General features: G+C 36.6%; 1 pseudogene; it reads left to right on the top strand.

Moving 5' to 3' along the window:
* Positions 1 to 1,927: 1,927 nt before the first annotated feature.
* Positions 1,928 to 2,374, top strand: LOC143663418 (transmembrane protein 18 pseudogene; annotated as a pseudogene).
* Positions 2,375 to 23,116: the final 20,742 nt, after the last annotated feature.

Below are 23,116 nucleotides of genomic sequence, written 5' to 3'. Positions count from 1 at the left end.
ATTGGCTTCCCCAGGCTCTCTCCACATTTTGGCTTGCTTAACACCTCATGTCAATGTCTGCCAGACTCCAAGCATGTACGAATATCTGTCAGCTCTGCTCTGAAGTTTCTTGTGAGCTCTGTCATTTCTGAGGTTTCTCCAAAATGCTTCCCCTTTTAAAGACCCTAGTTATAGGGTGGGTGCATGGGTAGTTCAGTGATTAGAATGCCCACCTTCCATGCAGGAGACCTGGAGTTGATCCCGGATCATGCACATGCACGCGTGCGCGCGTGCACACACACACCCACCCACACACACACACACACAAAGAGCCTAGTAAACTAATCAAGACCTACCCAGAATGGTTGGGATCACATCTAAATCTAATCAAAAGGCTACACCCACAAATGGGTGTGCCATATCTTCGTGGAGATAATCTAATCAAAAGATTCCAACCTACAGTATTGGATCAGTATTAAAAGAAATGTTTGCTCCCACAAGATTGTGTCAGGATTAAAACATGGCTTTTTAGGGTACATAATAGATTCCAAGATTGTGTCAGGATTAAAACATGGCTTTTCTAGGTACATAATAGATTCAAACAAGCATAGACAGCAGCTATTTCTGAGGGGAGTCCCTCTTTTAACAAGGTTATTGCTATCAGTTTTATTTAGAATATCTCCCTTTAAACACTGATAATATCATGCTCTCATCAGTGTGTTAGGCAAAAATGTAGATATAAAACTCTTTTTTTCCCATAGACTATTTCTCACAAGGAAAAAAAAGAATAGAGAGATAACATGGAAATGGCAGGATAGTAAATACAAAGAACCTGTGTCATTAATGTTCTTTCTAGTACCTAAATCAGTTAATACAAATACACTACTGTCCATCATTTAGTATCATACAGTTTCTTCCATTTTCATGAAATGAACACAATCAAACAGTTGTGGCCATAAAGGAGAATTCTAAAGCAAGTTTTCTGTAAGCCCCCGTATTAGTTAAAAGTGTGACTATTTGCAAGTGATAGAAAACCCAAAATAACAATGGTTTAAACTAGATAAAATATATTTACTTTCTATGTAAACATAGGAAGTCCAAGGCTTGTGTGGCTCTCAATGATAATCCAGGACCAAGTTTCCTTCTATATTGTTGCTCTATCATTTTCAATCTACACTTCCAACTCATTCATTAATGTGATGAAACAAAGCTCGGCTCTTTTAGAGACTTGCACAAGATAGTGGGGAGCACATATCAGAGTTTTGCCACAGGAGAAAGGAAACTGAGGTATGCACCCTTTGAACTCCATCAATATGAGCTGAGGGACACTCTGAGACTTTCACTCACCAACACTATTAGCCTGTCCATGTGGGAACTGAGGAAAATTTCTCAAGTAGAGTGATGAGTTACTTGAATAGGGCCCTCTGCCTATATTGGAAAGATGAATACTGAGGGATATGGGCAAGGCAGAGGAAACATCTGTTACAACATACCCATAGCTTCCACTCATTCATATATGGATTGAATATTCATAACAGATCTGTTCCCAATAGTCCAAAATTGGAAGTGACCCAAATGTCTATCAAATGGGGAATGACTAAGCAACACACAGGGCCCCCATACACTGGAATCCTAATCAGCCAAAAAAGGAAAAAACTACTGAAATGTGCAATGACATGCATTTATTTTCAAAATATTATGCTAAAAGAAGCCAAATGTAAATGACTATATTTTGTATAACTCTATATGAAATCTAGAATAGGAAAAACTAATCTATGGGGGTGAGAGAATATGGAGAATCAGAAGAGTGGTTACCCTTGAGAGAGCAGAAGAGAGGAGCAGAGATTAACTGGGAAGAGGTACAAGGAACTTTTCTCAGCATAGGAAACTTTTTATGTCTTGATTGGGTGGTGGTTACCTGGGTGTACCGTCCAACTGTTCAATTAAAATGTGCGTGCGTTTTATTGTATGTAAGGTATTCTTCAGGTTCTCAGTCATCGCCTTTCTGGTCAGCATTCCATCCATGATTACGCAGACAGACTGAACTGAGCCATGGCTGACAGGACTTGCCCTCTTCCATGTCCTGTGCCCACTGCTTCACTTGCTTCTCATTCCAAAGTTATGAACTGCAGATTGGGCATTTTCTATGCCTAGTAATTTTAGTCTATTGTGCTAAATATATCAATGAAGTAGCTACAATGAACTGGAGGTTGTTTTCAAAACACCAGTATTTTGATTAAGATTGATGCTAATATCTATAGTATTTTCAGCTCCACTGCTCTTCAATGCCATGATTATTGTGATTATGTGGGTATGAAAGACTTTGAATATAATGACTGATCTGAGGAATTTACAAGAGAAAAGAAAAAGAAAGAAGAAGAGAAGGAAAGAATAATAATAATATAACAGTTACTTTGGATTTGTATGTTAGTTTTTTTCCTACACCATCGTTTCCAAAGTTCAAGTATACATGTTATAGGTATTCTTCTTCAGCAACTGATTCATGGTTTGAAAAGGTGAGATATTCTTTAAAATTATGAAATCTTCAGTGATAGAGCACATGCTAAAGCTGGTTTTTAAAACAAACACTAGTATTAATCAGATTCGTTGAACATATATGTATATTTAGAATGTAGTGTTTCTAGTCAAACTGTGTAAATAGTCTTTAATTATAGCCTTTCATAATTTGCTAATTAGTTCACACCACTTATGTAGTTAGTATTAATTATAAAATGCTAAGTCAATATAGAAATGTTAAACTTAAATAATATTTAATGACATTCCACTTGTGGGCGCCATTACGTATTTACCAAGCTGTGTTTTCTAGTCCGTGTTCTCAACCAAGGGTGATTTTGTTCCGCTGGGAACATTTGGCAATGTTTGAAAACATTTTTAATTGTCACAACTGGTGGGTGCAACTGATGTTTAGTGGGTGGAGCCCCAGAATGCTGCTGAACATCCTACAATGCACAGGACAGTCCCTCACAACAAAGAATTATCCAGCGTGACGTATCAACACTGCCAAGGTTGGGAAACCTTGGACTGGAGAAGCCTTTTTAAAAAAGACTTTGAAAGCAAGGTCTTGAAAAAATATATTTCAGTTTAATATTCCAATTCTTATGACTTAGGTCTCTGTAAACATCCGCACAAGACCTGCCCTATCAAAACAAAATAAACTTAGAACCTACTTCACTTTTTTATAATGGTTAAAAATGTTAAGTAATTGAAACCATTAAGTCAAGATTCTACAGAAAAGAATTTGTTGAATGAGTCCTTTGTTTTTATTTTTCAGGATGCAAAATTAGAAAACCAGAAATTGTGAATGAATATTTGAGCTTTTTCAACTAGTAGAATTTTATGAGGAATAGAAAGATTGCTTGTATTCCTTCTTAAGTTTCACATTTTGTTTTCCTTTACTTTGAGTCCTCAAGAACACAATGCTATCACTTTTAAAACAGTTATAACATGACATCATAATATTTACATTATCAAATAGTTCATATACAATAAATTGTTGGTTCCTTTCAGATCTGAAACTTTAACCAGAGAATGGCAGGACATGAACAGAGATCCAAAACTTTTAAAATACAGTGCCTAATAAAGGGAATGGTATTGACTCTTGACTTTGCTCTTAGAAAAAATGGATTGGGAACTCTTATTTTGACAGGATTTTCCCCCCAAAGTGAAATGTACTCAGATTTCAAAGGGAAAAAAAAAAAACTTCAAATGAAAGAATTTATATTTAGCAGTTTAAAAGTTGGCTCTTTCTTAAATTGTAAAATTAAATTTCAAAATTCAAACTGTAGCATTTTATAAGCAATATAAGTGTGCTTAGTAGAAAAAAACATTTCTTGAATTTTGACTTTAGTTTTAGAATTAGACTTAAGTTTTCGTGATAAGTCCGCTGGAAATTTTATCCTGAAATTTTTAGCAGTCTTTGGTTTGTTAAGTTTTTCCACTGAACATTAAAAAGTATTTAAAAAATAACATTTCGCTGTTAAGTCAATTTTTAAATGTAAAGTTATCCTATTTATCAAGGATTGTGTGTCTGGTATCCTGATAACATGCCTAATTTTGCATTTCTGAAGATTACTAGTTCAGCATGTTTAATGGTATTAGGGTTTCAGAGGAGTTCACTGTATCACGAGTTCATATTACAGAACATAAAATAAAATCAGACCACTTATATTCAAATTGTGATATAAATATACAAGAATGGTAGATGGTAATACTGAGTTAGTGTGGAGTTCTGCCACTGTAGGTTTGTTTCACACCTCTCAGGCCTTTGTGACAGTGCCTGATAGTAAGAAATGGAATAAGAAATGGTTTGAGAACATGGATTCTGGTCTTGGTATTGTCAAAGTCAGCTGTGATATAGTTGATTTAACAAATGTAAGAAAAATCTGTAGAAATTTTACATTTTCACTATCCATAAATTATTTTGACTATCTAAATATGGAACAACAGTATTTTGACTAAGTCTGCTTTACAATGAAAAATACTGCAACAGTATTGTTAACTTTGCCTTAACTTTGTTGCAATGTTAATGGCTTTTATCAATGTATAAACATGGCATGGGGTCTTCTTGTTTTGTTTTCTTTTTGTATTTTGGACTGGGGATGTGGAGGGCACTTATTGGGTCTGTTTCAAAAAAACAAGCTTCACTCATTTTTGAATTCATATTCAGTGGCTTAAATTGCAAAAAAAGAAAGAGTACATTTCAATAATGTTGGTTTTTATAAAAGGACTTAACAATGTAAAATAAAAATTTTATTTAAAAAAATTACTCATTATAAATGGACTTGGCAATTGACAGTTTTGGGCCTGTCACTTTGGCCAGAATTTTGCCCTGTTGGCAGCCAAGGTTTTTGAGCTCCTTGAGGTAGGCCTTCCTTGCCTTTTATCAATAAGCTCCTTTTATGATGGTGGTTCTATGAAATCATTGATGACTATTATTTTTATTTATTCAGTTGTCAACTACTGCACAGATTCCAAAACAATGTTTCATGTAGATTGCGAAATGATCTCCCTCTGTGTTTATTTTGGCAGGCCAACTGGATCCAAGGCTCTGTGGAAGCATATTCAACATCTGCTTTGTTTTTCTGGAGGATTCTGCATTCACTTTTCCATTGTCTCCTTAATATTTAATGATTTCAGAGATATTGTGTATAATTAATTTTATTATAATTCATTTAAGTTAAATACAGCTGCTCCTACTGTATTTTATTCTTTGAGGGTTAGTACATATACTGTACCACAAAATACATATACTTTGGATTATATGTATAGTTTTCTGTTTTAAATAGCCTTAATTATAAATTAATTCAATGAGCATTTTCTAAACTTTAAACAAATGCTTATGATTATACTAGGTATTGTGGGATGCGTTACATCACATTCTTGACTCTGGACCTGGAAAAATATGAGGGCCCATTTGGCCCAACTTGTATTTTATATGAGTAAGGCAGTGCCATTTTATACACAAAGCAACTGAGGCTGAAAGTTGAAGTAGACAACCCTTTCCCCTTCTTCTGAGTTACTTAATTTCAGTGATAGATATTTTTTCAATTTTATTGACATATTCACACCACAGAATCATCCAAAGTGTGCAGTCACTAGCTCACAGTATCACTACATAGTTGTGTGTACATCTTCATGATCAATTTTAGAACATTTTTATTATTCCAGAACAGAAATAAGAATTGAAAACAAAGCCCAAATCCTCCCATTATTGTTGACCCTGTTATTGTTATCTCCCCTTACTGTTGACCAATAATATTGGAGTAGATTTGTTACTGCTGATGAAAAAAATACTAAGATATAACTGTAAACTATGGTTTATAATTTGCTATAGCTAGGTTTTTTCCTATATTCCCATCTATTATTTTTTACATTTGTTCATGCAAGAAGTTATTTACACAATGACTTTAAACAACCACTTTCAATCAAATTCCCCTTCCATTCATCACTATTATTTGTAATCCCACTAATGAGCTACCAACACTTCTACCTGTGCCCAAACATTTAAATTCAACCTCACTAATAATTCTCTACTTACTAGGTAACCATCTCCCTTCCCTCGCTTCAGTCTATATATAGGTACCCTATTTTCTATATTTTAAGATTCAGAGTTTTCATGTTCTAGTTAGTTCATATTAGTGAAATCATTTAATATCTGTCCTTTGGTACCTGACTTATTTCACTCAGCATTATGTCCTCAAGTTTCATTCATGTTGTCACATGCTTCAGGTCCTCATTCCTTCCTATTGTTGCCTAAGATTCCATCATATGTATAATCCATATTTTTCCTATGTTGATGGACTCTTGGACTGTCTCCATTTTTGGCAATTGTGAATAACACCACTATGAACATTTGTTTGCAAATGTCTGTTTGTGTCTGGGCCAGTTTGAAGCCATTATGTAGTCCAGAAAATCTGTGTCCTTTTTTCTGATCCAATCTTGTGGGTGCGACCAAATTTCTTTTAATCCTGATTCGATATTATGCTGACAAAGCTTTGAGCAGAATGTTTCCATGGAGTTGCGATACAACCAGTTGTGGGTGGAAAATTTAATTGGATTATTTTCATGGAGATAAGACACACCCAGTTGTGAGTGTGGCCTTTCGGTTAGATGGAGATGTGACTTCACCCATTCAAAGTGAGTCTTGATTAGTTTACTGGAGTCCTTTAAAAGGGGAGACATTTTGGAGAAAACAGAGTTGCTTCAGAGCTGACAGAGACACAGACATTTGGAGATGCTTGGAGTGTTGACAGAGAGAGAATATACACCTAGACATTGGCATTTGGAGATGAAGAGCCCAGTGGATGTGGCCATGTGCCTTCTCATGAGATGTTAAGCAAGCCAGAAGTCAGATTTGTGTCCTGGAGGAGCTATGTGAAGGTCCACAGTTGCTCAGTGAGGAAATCATGAGCTTCAGAAGCTGGAAGGAATGGAACTGGGAGCAAGGACTAGTAGATGCCAGCCGCATGCCTTACCATGTGACAGATCTCTGTCTTACTTGAGTAAAGGAGTCTTTCTCTGGATGCCTTAGGGTGGACATTTTTATAGGCTTAGAACTGTAAACTTGTAACTTAATAAATTCCCATTTTAAAAGCCATTCTATTTGTGGTATATTGTGTTCTGGCAGTATTTTAAAAACAAAAAACATTTTCCCTATGTTCATATCTTCTAGGTATATACCGAGTGAAAGTCCACAGTTGCTCAGTGAGGAAATCATGAGCTTCAGAAGCTGGAAGGAATGGAACTGGGAGCAAAGACTAGTAGATGCCAGCCACATGCCTTACCATGTGACAGATCTCTGTCTTACTTGAGTAAAGGAGTCTTTCTCTGGATGCCTTAGGGTGGACATTTTTATAGGCTTAGAACTGTAAACTTGTAACTTAACAAATTTCCATTTTAAAAGCCATTCTATTTGTGGTATATTGTGTTCTGGCAGTATTTTAAAAACAAAAAACATTTTCCCTATGTTCATATCTTCTAGGTATATACCGAGTAGTGAAATTGCAGGGTCATATGGCAAGATAATATTTAGTTTTCTGAGAAATCACTCAACTGTCTTCCAAAGTGGCTCTACCATTTTACATTCCCACCACCAGTGAATAGTGTTCTAATTTCTCCACATCCTCTCTGACACTTGTAGTTTCTTGTGTTTAATAGCAGTTATCATATAGCTGTGAGATGATATCTCATTATGGTTTTGATTTGCATTTCCCTAGTAGCTAATGAAGATGAACATCTTTTCATATACTTTTTAACCATTTGTGTTTCCTCTTTGGAAAAATGTCTATTCATAGCTTTTGCCCATTATATAATTGAATCGTTTGTCCTTTTGGTATTGAGTAGTAGAACTTCTTTATATTTAATGGATATCAAACCTTTGTCTGACATATGTTTTCCAAATATTTTCTCCCTTTGTGTTTGCTGTCTTTTTACATTTTCAACAAAGTCCTTTGATGCACATAAGTGCTCTGTCTTGAGGATTTCCCACTTAACTATTTTTTTTCTTTCATTGCTTGTGCTTTATGTTTAAGGTCTAAGAAGCTGACTCCTATTACTAGGTCTTGAAAATATGTCCCTACATTTTCTTGTAGGAGTTTTATGGTACTGGTTCTTATATTTAGGTCTTTCATCTACTTTGATGTTTACTTTTCTATAGGGTGTGAGGTAGGGGTCTTCTTTCATTTTGTTGGACATGGATATCCAATTTTCCCAGTCCCATTTATTGAGAAAAAATTCTACCCCAGTTCAGTGGGTTTGGAGGCCTTGCCAAAAATAAATTGACCATTGATCTTAAGATCTATTTCTGAACTCTCAATTCACTTCCATTGATCAATATGTCTATTTTTGTGCAAGTGCCATGCAATTTTTACCACTGCAGCTTTGTAATAAGCATTAAAGTCAGTAAGTGTAAGTCTCCCACTTCACTCTTCTTTTTTAAGATGCTGTTGAATATTTGAGGCTGTTTTCCCTTCCAAATAAATTTAATGACTGACTTTTCCAAATATGCAAAGTAGGTTGTTGGAATTTGACTGGTATTGCAATGAATCTGTAGATCAATTTGGATAGAATTGACATTTTAATGATTCTTAGCCTTCCTATCCATGAAACACAGAATGTCTTTCCACCTATTTAGGCTTTCTTTGATTACTTTTAGTAATGTTTTGTAGTTTTCTTTGAACAAGTTCCTCACATTCTTGGTTAAGTTTATGTCTAGATAGTTCATACTCACAGTGCTATTGTGAATGGAATTTTTTGTTAATTGCCTCCTTAATTAGTTCATTAGAGTATATTGAAACCCTACTGCTTTTTGCATGTTTCTCTTTCCTGCTAATTTGTGGAATTTGTTTATTAACTCAAGTAGCTTATCATAGATTTCTTAGGATTTTCCAAATATAGGATCATGTCATTGGCAAATAATGGGAGTTTTTCTTTTTCCATTGTGATTTGGATGCCTTTTTTTTCTTTGTCTTGTGTAATTGCTCTAGCTAGAAGTTTTAGCATAATATTGAATAACAGTAGTAATGGAGGGCATTCTGGTTCCATTTCCAATCTTAGAGGAAAGTCTTTCAGTCTCTCACTGTTGAATGTGATGCTGGCTGTGGGTTTTTCCCACATATAGTCCCTTTATATTATTTAGGGAGTTTCCTTCAATTCTTATCTTTTGAAGTGCTTTTATCAAGAAAGAATGTTGAATTTTGTTCAATACCTTTTCAGCATCAATTGAGATGATCATATGATTTTTATCTTTCAATTTGTTAATATATTGCATTATGTTAATTGATTTTCTTGGGTTGACCCACCCTTGCATGCCTGGAATAAACCCCACTTGGACATGGGGTGTAATATTCTTTTAATGTGCCATTGGATTCAATTGTAAATACTTTGTTGAGAAATTTTGCATCTATATTCATTAGATTGGTCTGTAGTTTTCCTTTCTTGTAATATCCTTATCAGGTTTTGATAGTAGAGTGATATTTGCTTCATGGAATGAGTTAGGTAGTTGTTTTATTTTGCTAATGCTGCTGGAATGCAATATAGCAGAAATGGGTTGGCTTTCATAACGGGGATTTATTAAGTTACGTGTTTATGTTTCTAAAACCATAAAAATTTCAAGTGAAGGCATCCTGAGATATATACCTTGACTCAAGAAAGGGCTGATGTCTGTCACATAGGAAAGAATGTGGCTGGCATCTATATCCTCTCCTGGTTTCTGGTTTCAAAAGGCTCTCTCAGCCCCTGTGAATCCTTCTGACTTCTGGCTTGCTTACCTTCTCATGGCAGTGTCTGCTGGGCTCTATATTGCCAAACATCTGTGTCTAAGACTTTGCTCTCTCTGTCAGAACTCCAATCATCTCCTTCAGCACCCCCAGCATTTCCAAATGTTTGTGTCTATGTCACTTCTGAGATTTCTCCAAAATGTTTCTCTTTTTAAAGGACTCTAGTAAACTAATTAAGACCTACCTTAAATGGGTGGAATCACATCTCTATCTAATCAAAAGCTCACACCCCAAATTGGGCATGTCACATTCTCCATGAAAGTAATCTAATCAATGGGCCATGTCTACAATTGAGTGGGTCAATCTCCATGGAAACAATCTAATCAAATATTCCATCCTAAATAATATGTCTGACCCCACAAGATTGGATCAAGATTGAAAAAATAAGGCAGGCCATGGTGGCTCAGTAGGTAGAGTTCTCACCTGCCATGCCAGAGACCTGGGTTTGATTCTTGGTGCCTGCCCATGCAAAAAAAAAAGATTGAAAAAATGTGGCTTTTCTGTGATACATAACAGATTCAAACTAGCACAGTAGTGTTTCTTTTCTTCAATTTTTTGAAGTATTTGAGCAGGAATGGCATTCATTCTTCTGGAAATGCTTGGTAAATTTCTTCTGTGAAGTCATCTGGTCCTGGGCTTTTCTTTGTAGGGAGATTTGATGTCTGATTGCATCTTTTTACTTGTGATTGGTTTGTTGAAGTTTCCTATTTCTTCTTGAGTCAGTATATGTGGCTCAGTATTTCTAGGAAATTGTCCATTTGGCATATATTGTCTAGTTTTTTGGCATATACTTTTTCATTTTTTCTTCTTAGGAATTTTTTTTTATTCCTTCAGGGACTGTGCGGGTTTGAAACTTTTTTGTACCTCAGAAAAGCCATGTTCTTTTAATCCTAATCCAATCTTGTGGGGGCAGACCTATTTTGGATGTGGAACCTTTTGATTAGGGTGTTGTTGTGGAAATATGACTTTGCCCATTCAAGGTGGGTCTTAATTAGTTTACTGGAATCTTTAAAAGAGTCAACACAGAGAGCTGATACCAAACACAGATGCTTGGAGATTCTAAGAGAACTGTTTGAAACCAGAAGCTGAGTGAGAAGGAGAGCAGACACTGTCATTTACCTTACCATGTGACAGAGAAACTCCAGACTTGATTGGCCTTTCTTGAGTGAAGGTGTCCTCTTTTATTTATTTATTTATTTATTTATTTATTTATTTATTTATTTATTTATTTATTTATTTATTTTTTACATGGGCAGGCACTGGGAATCAAACCCAGGTCCTCTGACACGGCAGGCAAGCATCCTTTCCTGCTGAGCCACCATGGCCCACCCTGAAGGTGTCCTCTTGGTAGTGCCTTAATTTAGACATTTTCACTTATTTAGAATTGTAACTTGTAATTTAATACTTCCCCTTCATAAAAGCCAATCCATTTCTGATATGTTACATTCCAGCAGCTTTAGCAAATCAATTATTTCTGATTTTAATTATTTTCATTTTCTCTCTTCTTAACTTTGTCAGTTCAGTAAAGGTTTGTCAATCTTGTTTAACTTCTCAATCAGTCTACTTAAGGGTGTGTCAGTCTTGTTGCTCTTCTCAAAATGAAAATTTGGTAGTTGTTTTGCTCCTTCTTAAATTCTACTTATATTTAATCAAACATAGCAATTTTCTTGTAGAAAATCATGCTCATTTCATCCCACAGGCTTTTTTTTTTGTTTTTTTTTTAGCTCAGATGCAGCTTCATTCAGTGTTTTAACATGATTACTTTACAATTAGGTATTATTGTGCTGTCCATTTGTGAGTTTTTGTATCTAGTCCTGTTGCACATTCTGTATCTCTTCAGCTCCAATTACCCATTATCTTACCCTGTTTCTAACTCCTGCTGGTCTCTGTTACCAATGACATATTCCAAGTTTATTCTCAAATGTTGGTTCACATCAGTGGGACCATACAGTATTTGTCCTTTAGTTTTTGGCTAGACTCACTCAGCATAATGTTCTCTAGGTCCATCCATGTTATTACATGCTTCATAAGTTTATCCTGTCTTAAAGCTGCATAATATTCCATCGTATGTATATACCACAGTTTGTTTAGCCATTCTTCTGTTGATGGACATTTTGACTGTTTCCATCTCTTTGCAATTGCAAATAACGCTGCTATAAACATTGGTGTGCAAATGTGCGTTTGTGTCTTTGCCCTTAAGTCCTTTGAGTAGATACCCAGCAATGGTATTGCTGGGTCATATCGCAATTCTATATTCAGCTTTTTGAGGAACCGCCAAACTGCCTTCCACAGTGGTTGCACCATTTGACATTCCCACCAACAGTGGATAAGTGTGCCTCTTTCTTCGCATCCTCTCCAGCACTTGTCATTTTCTGTTTTGTTGATAATGACCATTCTGGTGGGTGTGAGATGATATCTCATTGTGGTTTTGATTTGCATTTCTCTAATGGCCAGGGACATTGAGCATCTCTTCATGTGCCTTTTGGCCATTTGTATTTCCTCTTCTGAGAGGTGTCTGTTCAAGTCTTTTTCCCATTTTGTATTTGGTTGGCTGTCTTTTTGTTGTTGAGTTGAACAATCTCTTTATAAATTCTGGATACTAGACCTTTATCTGATTTGTCATTTCCTAGTATTATCTCCAACTGCATCCAATTGTAAGTTTCGTAAGATATCTCCCTACATTTTCCTCTAACTGTTTTATGGTCTTAGACCTAATGTTTAGATTTTTGATCCATTTTGGATTAACTTTTGTATAGGGTGTGAGATATGGGTCTTCTTTCATTCTTTTGCATATGGATATCCAGTTCTCTAGACACCATTTATTGAAGAGACGGTTCTGTCCCAGGTGAGTTGACTTAACTGCCTTATCAAAGATCAAATGTCCATAGATGAGAGGGTCTATATCTGAGCACTTTATTCAATTCCATTGGTCGATATATCTATCTTTATGTCAATACCATGCTGTTTTGACCACTGTGGCTTCATAATATGCCTTAAAGTCAGGCAGCGTGAGACCTCCAGCTTCCTTTTTTTCCTCAAGATGTTTTTTGCAATTCAGGGTACCCTGCCCTTCCAGATAAATTTGCTTATTGGTTTTTCTATTTCTGAAAAATAAGTTGTTGAGATTTTGATTGGTATTGCATTGAATCTGTAGATTAATTTAGTTAGAATTGACATCTTAACTATATTTAGTCTTCCAATCCATGAACACGGTATGCCCTTCCATCTATTTAGGTCTTCTGTGATTTCTTTTAGCAGTTTTTTGTAGTTTTCTTTATATAGGTTTTTTGTCTCTTTAGTTAAATTTATTCCTAAGTATTTTATTCTTTTAGTTGCAATTGTAAATGGGATTCGTTTCTTGATTTCCCCCTCAGCTTGTTCATTACTAGTGTATAGAAATGCTACAGATTTTTTAATGTTGATCTTGTAACCTGCTACTTTGCTGTACTCATTTATTAGCTCTAGTAGTTTTCTTGTGGATTTTTCTGGGTTTTCGATGTATAGTATCATATCATCTGCAAACAGTGATAGTTTTACTTCTTCCTTTCCAATTTTGATGCCTTGTATTTCTTTTTCTTGTCTAATTGCTCTGGCTAGAACCTCCAACACAATGTTGAATAATAGTGGTGATAGTGGACATCCTTGTCTTGTTCCTGATCTTAGGGGGAAAGTTTTCAATTTTTCCCCATTGAGGATGATATTAGCTGTGGGTTTTTCATATATTCCCTCTATTATTTTAAGGAAGTTCCCTTGTATTCCTATCTTTTGAAGTGTTTTCAACAGGAAAGGATGTTGAATCTTGTCAAATGCCTTCTCTGCATCAATTGAGATGATCATGTGATTTTTCTGCTTTGATTTGTTGATACGGTGTATTACATTAATTGATTTTCTTATGTTGAACCATCCTTGCATACCTGGGATGAATCCTACTTGGTCATGATGAATAATTCTTTTAATGTGTTGTTGGATACGATTTGCTAGAATTTTATTGAGGATTTTTGCATCTATATTCATTAGAGAGATTGGTCTGTAGTTTTCTTTTTTTGTAATATTTTTGCCTGGTTTTGGTATGAGGTTGATGTTGGCTTCATAAAATGAATTAGGTAGTTTTCCCTCCACTTCGATTTTTTTGAAGAGTTTGAGGAGAGTTGGTACTAATTCTTTCTGGAATGTTTGATAAAATTCACATGTGAAGCCTTCTGGTCCTGGACTTTTCTTTTTAGGAAGCTTTTGAATGACTAATTCAATTTCTTTACTTGTGATTGGTTTGTCAAGGTCATCTATTTCTTCTTGAGTCAAAGTTGGTTGTTCATGTCTTTCCAGGAACCCATCCATTTCCTCTAAATTGTTGTATTTATTAGCATAAAGTTGTTCATAGTATCCTGTTATTACCTCCTTTATTTCTGTGAGGTCAGTAGTTATGGCTCCTCTTCCATTTCTGATCTTATTTATTTGCATCCTCTCTCTTCTTCTTTTTGTCAATCTTGCTAAGGGCCCATCAATCTTATTGATTTTCTCATAGAACCAACTTCTGATCTTATTGATTTTCTCTATTCTTTTCATGTTTTCAATTTCATTTATTTCTGCTCTGATCTTTGTTATTTCTTTCCTTTTGCTTGCCTTGGGATTAGTTTGCTGTTCTTTCTCCAGTTCTTCCAAGTAGACAGTTAATTCCTGCATTTTTGCCTTTTCTTCTTTTCTGATAAAGGCATTTATGGCAATAAATTTCCCTCTTAGCACTGCCTTTGCTGCGTCCCATTAAATTTTGATATGTTGTGTTTTCATTTTCATTTGCCTCTAGGTATTTACTAATTTCTCTTGCAATTTCTTCTTTGACCCACTTGTTGTTTAAGAGTGTGTTGTTGAGCCTCCATGTATTTGTGAATTTTCTGGCACTCTGCCTATTATTGATTTCCAACTTCATTCCTTTATGATCCAAGAAAATGTTGTGTATGATTTCAATCTTTTTAAATTTGTTAAGACTTGCTTTGTGACCCAGCGTATGGTCTATCTTTGAGAATGATCCATGAGCACTTGAAAAAAAGGTGTATCCTGCTGTTGTGGGATGTAATGTCCTTTAAATATCTGTTAAGTCTAGCTCATTTATAGTAATATTCAGATTCTCTATTTCTTTATTGATCCTCTGTCTAGATGTTCTGTCCATTGATGAGAGTGGTGAATTGAAGTCTCCAACTATTATGGTATATGTGTCTATTTCCCTTTTCAGTGTTTGCAGTGTATTCCTCACATATTTTGGGGCATTCTGGTTCGGTGCATAGATATTTATGATTGTTATATCTTCTTGTTGAATTGTTCCTTTTATTAGTATATAGTGTCCTTCTTTGTCTCTTTTAACTGTTTTACATTTGAAGTCTAATTGGTTGGATATTAGTATAGCCACTCCTGCTCTTTTCTGGTTGTTGTTTGTATGAAATATCTTTTTCCAACCTTTCACTTTCAACCTATATTTATCTTTGGGTCTAAGATGTGTTTCCTGTAGATAGCATATAGAAGGATCCTGTTTTTTAATCCATTCTGCCAGTCTATGTGTTTTGATTGGGGAATTCAGTCCATTAACATTTAGAGTTACTACTGTTTGGATAATATTTTCCTCTGCCATTTTGCCTTTTGTATTATATATATCATATCTGACTTTCCTTCTTTCTACACTCTTCTCCATACCTCTCTCTTCTGTCTTTTCGGTTCTGACTCTAGTGCTCCCTTTAGTATTTCTTGCAGAGCTGGTCTCTTGGTCACAAATTCTCTCAGTGACTTTTTGTCTGAGAATGTTTTAATTTCTCCCTCATTTTTGAAGGACAATTTTGCTGGATATAGGAGTCTTGGTTGGCAGTTTTTCTCTTAGTAACTTAAATATATCATTCCACTGTCTTCTAGCTTCCATGGTTTCTGCTGAGAAATCTACACATAGTCTTATTGGGTTTCCTTTGTATGTGATGGATTGCTTCTCTCTCGCTGCTTTCAAGATCCTCTCTTTCTCTTTGACCTCTGACATTCTAACTAGTAAGTGTCTTGGAGAATGCCTATTTGGGTCTAATCTCTTTTGGGTGCGCTGAACTTCTTGGATCTGTAATTTTAGGTCTTTCATAAGAGTTGGGAAATTTTCAGTGATAATTTCTTCCATTAGTTTTTCTCCTCCTTTTCCCTTCTCTTCTCCTTCTGGGACACCCACAACACGTATATTTGTGCGGTTCATATTGTCCTTAAGTTCCCTGATACCCTGTTCAAATTTTTCCATTCTTTTCCCAATAGTTTCTGTTTCTTTTTGGAATTCAGATGTTCCATCCTCCAAATCACTAATTCTATCTTCTGTCTCTTTGAATCTATCATTGTAGGTATCCATTGTTTTTTCCATCTTTTCTACTTTATCCTTCACTTTCATAAGCCCTGTGATTTGTTTTTTCAGTTTTTCTGTTTCTTCTTTTTGTTCAGTCCATGTCTTCTTCATGTCCTCCCTCATTTTATCAATTTCATTTTTGAAGAGGTTTTCCATTTCTGTTCGTATATTCAGCATTAGTTGTTTCAGCTCCTGTATCTCATTTGAACTGTTGGTTTGTTCCTTTGACTGGGCCATATTTTCAATTTTCTGAGCATGATCTGTTATCTTCTGCTGGCGTCTGGGCATTTAGTCAGATTTCCCTGGGTGTTGGTCCCCACAGATTCAAAGATTTTTCTGTGAAATCTCTGGATTCTGTTTTTCTTATCCTGCCCAGTAGGTGGCGCTCGTGGCACACGTTTGTCTATGGGTTCCACCAGTAAAAGTTGCTGTGGGTCCTTTAACTTTGGAAAACTCTCGCCGTGGGGGAGGTTTGGCAGCCGAAGCGGCTTGGAAGAGTGCCCGCCGGCCTGGGGGTCTGAACGCGGGAAGATCGCCGGCCGCCACAGCCCAAGGGGACCACCTGCCCAATTCTGCCAGCTGGCCTGGGAAGGAGGAAGGGAGGGACTCCGGCCGCTTGCCGTCCTGCCCGGGAAAGCCTGCGCCCCTCGGCAATCTCACCGTAGCTTGTTCTCCCAGACAGTCAGCCATTCCAGGATGGGGTATGCCGTCCCTTTGATCTCTGTCGTGGCTCTGGGAGCTGCTCTGTATCGTCTCCACTCCCCCAGTAGCTGTTCTGGAGGAGGAAAGGTGAGGGTGGCAAGGCTGTCGAGGACGGTGGCGGAGGAGCAGGTGAAGGCGGAAGAGGACATGGTGATGGTTGGAGAGCCGCTGGAGCAGGAGGAGAAAGGGAAGGATAAGATGGCAGATGGAGCGCCGCCTGAGCAGAAGGGGGAAGAGGGAGAGGAGGGCGGGCTGGCTGGCGGGGCATGAGCGCCGTGCCGGGCCGGTGGACAAAGAGGGAGAGGAGGGCGGGCTGGCTGGCGGGGCGTGAGCGCCGCGCCGGGCCCCATCCCATAGGTTTTGATGTGTGGTACTTTTCTTGTCATTTGTTGCAAGTATTTCATTACTTGTATCTTGGTTTCTCCTATATAATCTAAGAGTTACATAGAAAAAATACTTTTTAAAGATGTAAGATATATCATTTTGGAGGCTGATTTATAATTTAAGGCATATTTCCAGAAAAGCCATATGTGTAGTGACTTTGCTCTACAACTTCAATTTTATTGTTTTGTGTTTTATTATTTTTTTTGCTGAATGCACTTTTATTTGAATATTTGATAGTCTTCTTAGTTCAAAGAGTGGTGAAAAAACAAGCATAGATAGTCAATGATGTATTTCTCTCATTATTTAAATTTAAAATAAAAAATGTTATAGAAAATGTTTATAATTGTTTGCTTTTTATTAGAAAATTGTGGGTTTACAGAAAAAATTCATGCATAAAATACAGGATTCCCACACACCACTCTACTATAAATACCTTGCAGTGGTGCGGAATATTTGTTACAAATGATGACAGCCCATTTTTATAATTGAACTATCAACTATAGTACATGGTTTAACTTAGGGTTCACTGTTTGTGTAGTGCAATTCCACGGATTTAAAAAAAAATTCACTCTATTACCACATATGTAACCAAACTTTTCCCCTTTTAATCACATTCAGTTATATATTTCCATGGCATTAATTACATTCATAATGTTGTGCTTCCATCACCACCATCTATAACCAAAACATTTCCTTTGTTCCCAATAGGAACCCTGTGTATTCTAAGCCTAACTTCCCATTCTCTGACCCCATCCTGTCCTTTGTAACTTATATTCTAGATTCTGACCCTGTGAAGTTGCTTATGCTAATTATTTCATATTAATGAGATCATACAATATTTATCCTTTTTTGTCTGGCTTATTTCACTCAACATGATGTCTTCAAGGTTCATCCATGTTGTTGCACGTATCAGAATGTCATTTCTTTTTAAAGTTGAATATTATTCCATTGTGTGTATATACCAGATTTTGTTCATCCATTCTTTGGCTAATGGTCATTTGAATTGTTTCCATCTTTTGGTAATTGTGAATAAATATATGTTTAAGTCTCTGTTTTCAATTCTTTTGAGTCTTTATATAGCAGTGAGATTGCTGGGCCATATGGTAATTCTATACTTAATTTTCTGAGAAACTGCTAAATAGACTTCCACCATGGTGACACAAATTTATGTCACCACCAACAATGAATGTAGATTCTTATTTCTCGGCATCCTTTCCAACATTTGTAATTTTCCATTTTTTGAAAACAGTCATTCTAATGGGTGTGAAATGATATCTCACTGTGGTTTTAATTTGCATTTCCCTCATGGCTAGTGATGTTGACCTTATTTTCATGTGCTTTCTGGCCATTTATATATCTTCTTTGGAGAGATGTCTATTCAAGACTTTTGCTCATTTCTTGCTTGGGTTCTTTGTCTTTTTGTTGTAAGTTGATGGAATTCTTTTTGTATTCTGGATATTAAACTTTTATTGGATATGAAATTTTCAAATATTTTCTTCTATTGTGTAGGTTGCCATTTTACTTTTACAATAAAGTCTTTTGATGTGCATAAGTTTTTTTATTTTAATGGGAACCCACTTATCGACAAAAGAAAAAATATAATTTTTAATGATTTACATAAACACTCATTAAAATCTAAACTTGATTGGAGTATTTCAATTTTTTTTCATGAATACTATGATAATATACCTTGTATTTCTTTCCTTACATTGGAATATACAAAGTAGTTAATTAATTTCTCCTCTTAGTCTTATTCACAGTTCATTCTACTCTCAACTCCTCAATTTAATTTTTAAAACATTGTTTTTCACTTCACACCATTAACTACACAACTTTAAAAATGGATCATATTTCTTTTCAGGCACCTCATGCTTCATCATTTCTCTGAAAATTTTAAATAGATCTATCTTGGTATCCTTTCCTAATTGTTCAATATATTTTACCTCCTTAGGATTAAGGTTCTCCACTTGTTGAATTTGTTATCTTTCTTGGTTTTGAATATTATTAATATTTTTTGTTCTTGCCTCTCTGCTTATCTTAGATTGACTGCTGCCCCTGTTTGTTCTTGGAGAGAGGACTGGTCAACTTTGTTGTGAACAAAGCTCTTTGTGACCATAACTGCATCTGACTCATTAAGGGTTCTACTAAGGAGACAATCCCTGTCTCATCACTGCTTATAAGCCTTATCCATAGATCTAGCCTATTCTCCCATAGAATCAGGAAGTGAGGGCAGGAATTATCATGATTCTAGTTCACACTTGCATAGCGCTGATTATAGTTGGGGCACAGTAGAAAGTGCTTTACTTGTAAATTAGAAACAGTATTAAGCTCACTTTATATAGGATAAAACTGAACTACAGAGATACTCTGTAGCTTGTCCAAGATCCCACAGAGCTGGAATTCAAACCTAAGCAATTCTGCTTTGCTATAAAACCACATATTATTCCAACTAAATTCAGTGTTATACAGATTAAAAATGGACAGTGGATAAACCTAAAATTCTCCATATTCCACCCTAAAGCTGTGTTCCAGTCTCTCCTGACAGCAACGTAGAAGAGACCAGGTTAGAAAGTATCTGGAGTTCTGACTTTCAACCATAAGTTTCTATATTAACTGCCCCAAAGTTATGCAGACCAGAGAGTGGAGATATTAAAATGAAGATGTGACAAACTAAATGCAGCTAGCCACATCCTGGAGAAAGGATACATGAAGGGTGTGCATGGTGTAGCAGGGTGAGTTGTCACACACAACTCCATGACTTCTATGTTATTAGCCCTTATGGATTTTTCAGATTAAGCCTGTATTGTAAAGTTAGATAAGGTTCCTTAGTAACCCAGGTTTGCTTTATCTAATCTATTTCATAAAGTTAGGTAACTTTACTTTAGGTAAGGTTAAAAATGTTACCAAGAATAGCAAAACCATGAACCATTTTTTTACAGGAGTCTGAATCACTATACTGTGTTTATTTCCTGGTTAAATTTCCCTTCTTTATGATTAAACTGAAATATTTATAGGGTGTGTGTGAAATTAGCCATGTCAATCAACATGCAGCATAGACAGGTCAGATGAAGTTAACCCTAGATTCAGCTCTTTATTTCTTTTTAAAATATACAAAATCTCAAAGGGTATCACAGATTTCAGGTTACTCTTATTACCTTTGAACTTTGGAAAGTTCAAAAGCTATAATGTAGAATATCACCTTAATTTTATTAAAATCCAAATGAACATTATTAGTATATCTTTCAAATAAAATAAAATGGGTGGCCATGGTGGCTCAGTGGCAGAGTTCTCGCCTGCTATGCCGGAGACCCACGTTTGATCCCCGGTGCCTGCCTATGCAAAATAAAATAAAATAAAATCATTCTATGCTGTACAAGTAAAAGGAAAGTAAATGTTTGTCTTGTATTTCAAATTGTCAAGAAACAATCTTGATCAATTGCTCTTTGAAATGTTTTTACCTCATCCTGCTATGAAAGTCAAAATCTAAAAAATATTAAGATTCAACTTCTTCTAAAGCAAGCAAATGATGGCAATCACCTGCTGTGGTAGTTATGTTCAGGTGTCAACTTGGCCAGGTGAAGGTGCCTAGTTCTATTGCTGTAGACATGAGCCAACGTAATGTGAAGCTCTTCTGTTGCTGAGTACACCTGCAGTTGACTAGGAGGCATGCCTGCTGCAATGAATGATGTTTGATTTAATTGACTGAATGCTTAAATGAGAGAGTTCAATGTAGCACAGCCCAAGCAGCTCAGCATACCTCATCTCAGCACTCACAGCTCAGCCCAGACCTTTGGAGACACAGAAAGAAATCATCCCAGGGAAAGTTGTTGGAACCCAGAGGCCTGGAAAGAAGACCAGCAGAGATAGCTCTGTGCCTTCCCACATAAGAAAGAGTCTCAATTGAAAGTTAGCTGCCTTTGTTCTGAAGAAATATACATTTTTAAATAAATAAATCCACTTTTATTAAAACCAATCCATCTCTGGTGTGTTGCATTCTGGCAGCTTTGGCAGACTAAAACAGATTTGGTACCAGAGGTGTGGCACTGCTGCAGTTTGCAAACACCAGATATGTTGCAACAGTTTTTTGGATGGATAAGGGGAAGATTTTGGAGGAACTGTGAAGATAATGATGGAGAAGTCTTGGAGTGCTTGAAGAGACTGTTGGTGCAAACAGAACCACTGCAGATCTGGACAAAGGGGGGCACAAAAGGGACAAATTGTAGTTTGCAGAGTGATACCATGGACACCCAGGTCTAAAGTCAAGAAACCTTGGGCCAGGATAGTGGACCCACCCATATGCATGGAGAGGGTGAGTTTGTTGTGAAGGCAGAGGCTGAGTCTTCCACTTTGTTTCAGTGCCACCTCAGGTCTTGGATAAGGTATAGCACACTCCTTGGGACTGGGAAGAGCCTGGTTGCCACTGCATGGAGGGGTTGAGCACATGCCTTGGAAATGGCAGAGAGTCCAGGTGTTCCCTGATGCTTGGATAGGGTGGACCTGAGAAAAAGGTGGTCTCCTCAATGTCCTCCAAGTTTGATTCATAAAGAGGTGGACCAGTGCATAGGCCCTTGGAAAGGGTGGGTCTGCCCCTTTCTAAAACCAAAGGATAAATGACTCTCAGACTTTAAAATCCAATGGAATTTGCCCTGCAGGTTTTTAGAACTGTTTGGGTCTTGTAACTCCTGTGTTCCTTCCAATTTCTCCCTATGGAAATGAAAACATGTATCTTGTGACCGTCCCCCTTTGCACACTGATACCAGATAACTTGTTTTGAGATTCATAGGTCCACAGCCAAAAAAGAAGTTTTACCACTTTCATATCATTTAAGGTGATGTATATAGCTGCCAAGTTGACAAGGGGTGGACATGTGGTAGTTAGGTTCAGGTATTGACTTGGCCAGGTGAAGGTGTCTAGTTCTGTTGCTGTGGACATGAGCCAATAGCATGTGAAGCTCATCTGTCACTGATTACATCTGCAGTTGCCTAGGAGGCCTGCCTGCCACAATGAATGATGTTTGATTTAATTGGATGGTGCTTAAATGAGAGAGCTCAATGTAGTACAGCCCAAATAGCTCAGCATATATCATCTCAGCACTTGCAGCTTACCCCAGGCCTTTGTAGATGCAGAAAGGAAATCACCCCAGGAAAAGTTGTTGGAACCCAGAGGCCTGGAGAGAAGGCCAGCAGATATCACCCTGTGCCTTCCCTTGTAAGAAAGAACCTCAGTTGAAAATTAGCTGCCTTTCCTCTGAAGAACTATATGTTTTTAACTAAATAAATCCCCTTTTATTAAAAACCAATCCATCTCTGGTGTATTGCATTCTGGCAGCTTTGGCAGACTAAAACACCCACCAAAGCATTTTTGGGTAAACAAGTTAGAAGATAGTTTGCATAAATGCAGCAGAGTGTAAGTACTCATCCTACTATTATACCAGACCAAGACCATGGATTCTTTTGCCTGATGCATTCAATAACCAATTCATGAGACATGGGGGTTTCAAAGAAAGAGTTTATTAGTAGGTGGATAGCAGGAGAGCAGATGGCCTAGTAGCCAAAAATCTGTCTTCCCAAACTATAATACTTGGATAGTTTTATTAGAAAAAAGATGGGCAGGGTTTAGGATAATGAACACAGTGGACCCAGATGATGTAACTAGAAGTGATCTGATTTTGAACATGTGCAAATTAATTACATGCTTAGTCACAGAACATATGAAAGAAAATGGTGCAATGAGGAATAGGTGACTTGTAGGTTAAAGTCTAAGCTACTGTGCATGTCTGACAAGCCCACTTTAGTTAGAATCAGTCTTGTATATCAAGATCTTTGGCCTTTGGGTGGGTTAGTTCTGTGTAGACTCAAGACCCCTCATTAATAAACATTAGGGCCTGTCATTAGTGGTT

The sequence above is a fragment of the Tamandua tetradactyla genome, chromosome 19 (genome assembly GCF_023851605.1).
Source record: "Tamandua tetradactyla isolate mTamTet1 chromosome 19, mTamTet1.pri, whole genome shotgun sequence".
In the NCBI taxonomy this organism is placed as follows: Eukaryota; Metazoa; Chordata; class Mammalia; order Pilosa; family Myrmecophagidae; genus Tamandua; species Tamandua tetradactyla.
The sequence above is the reverse complement of the archived record's forward strand: the minus strand, read 5'-3'. Positions and strand labels throughout refer to the sequence as shown.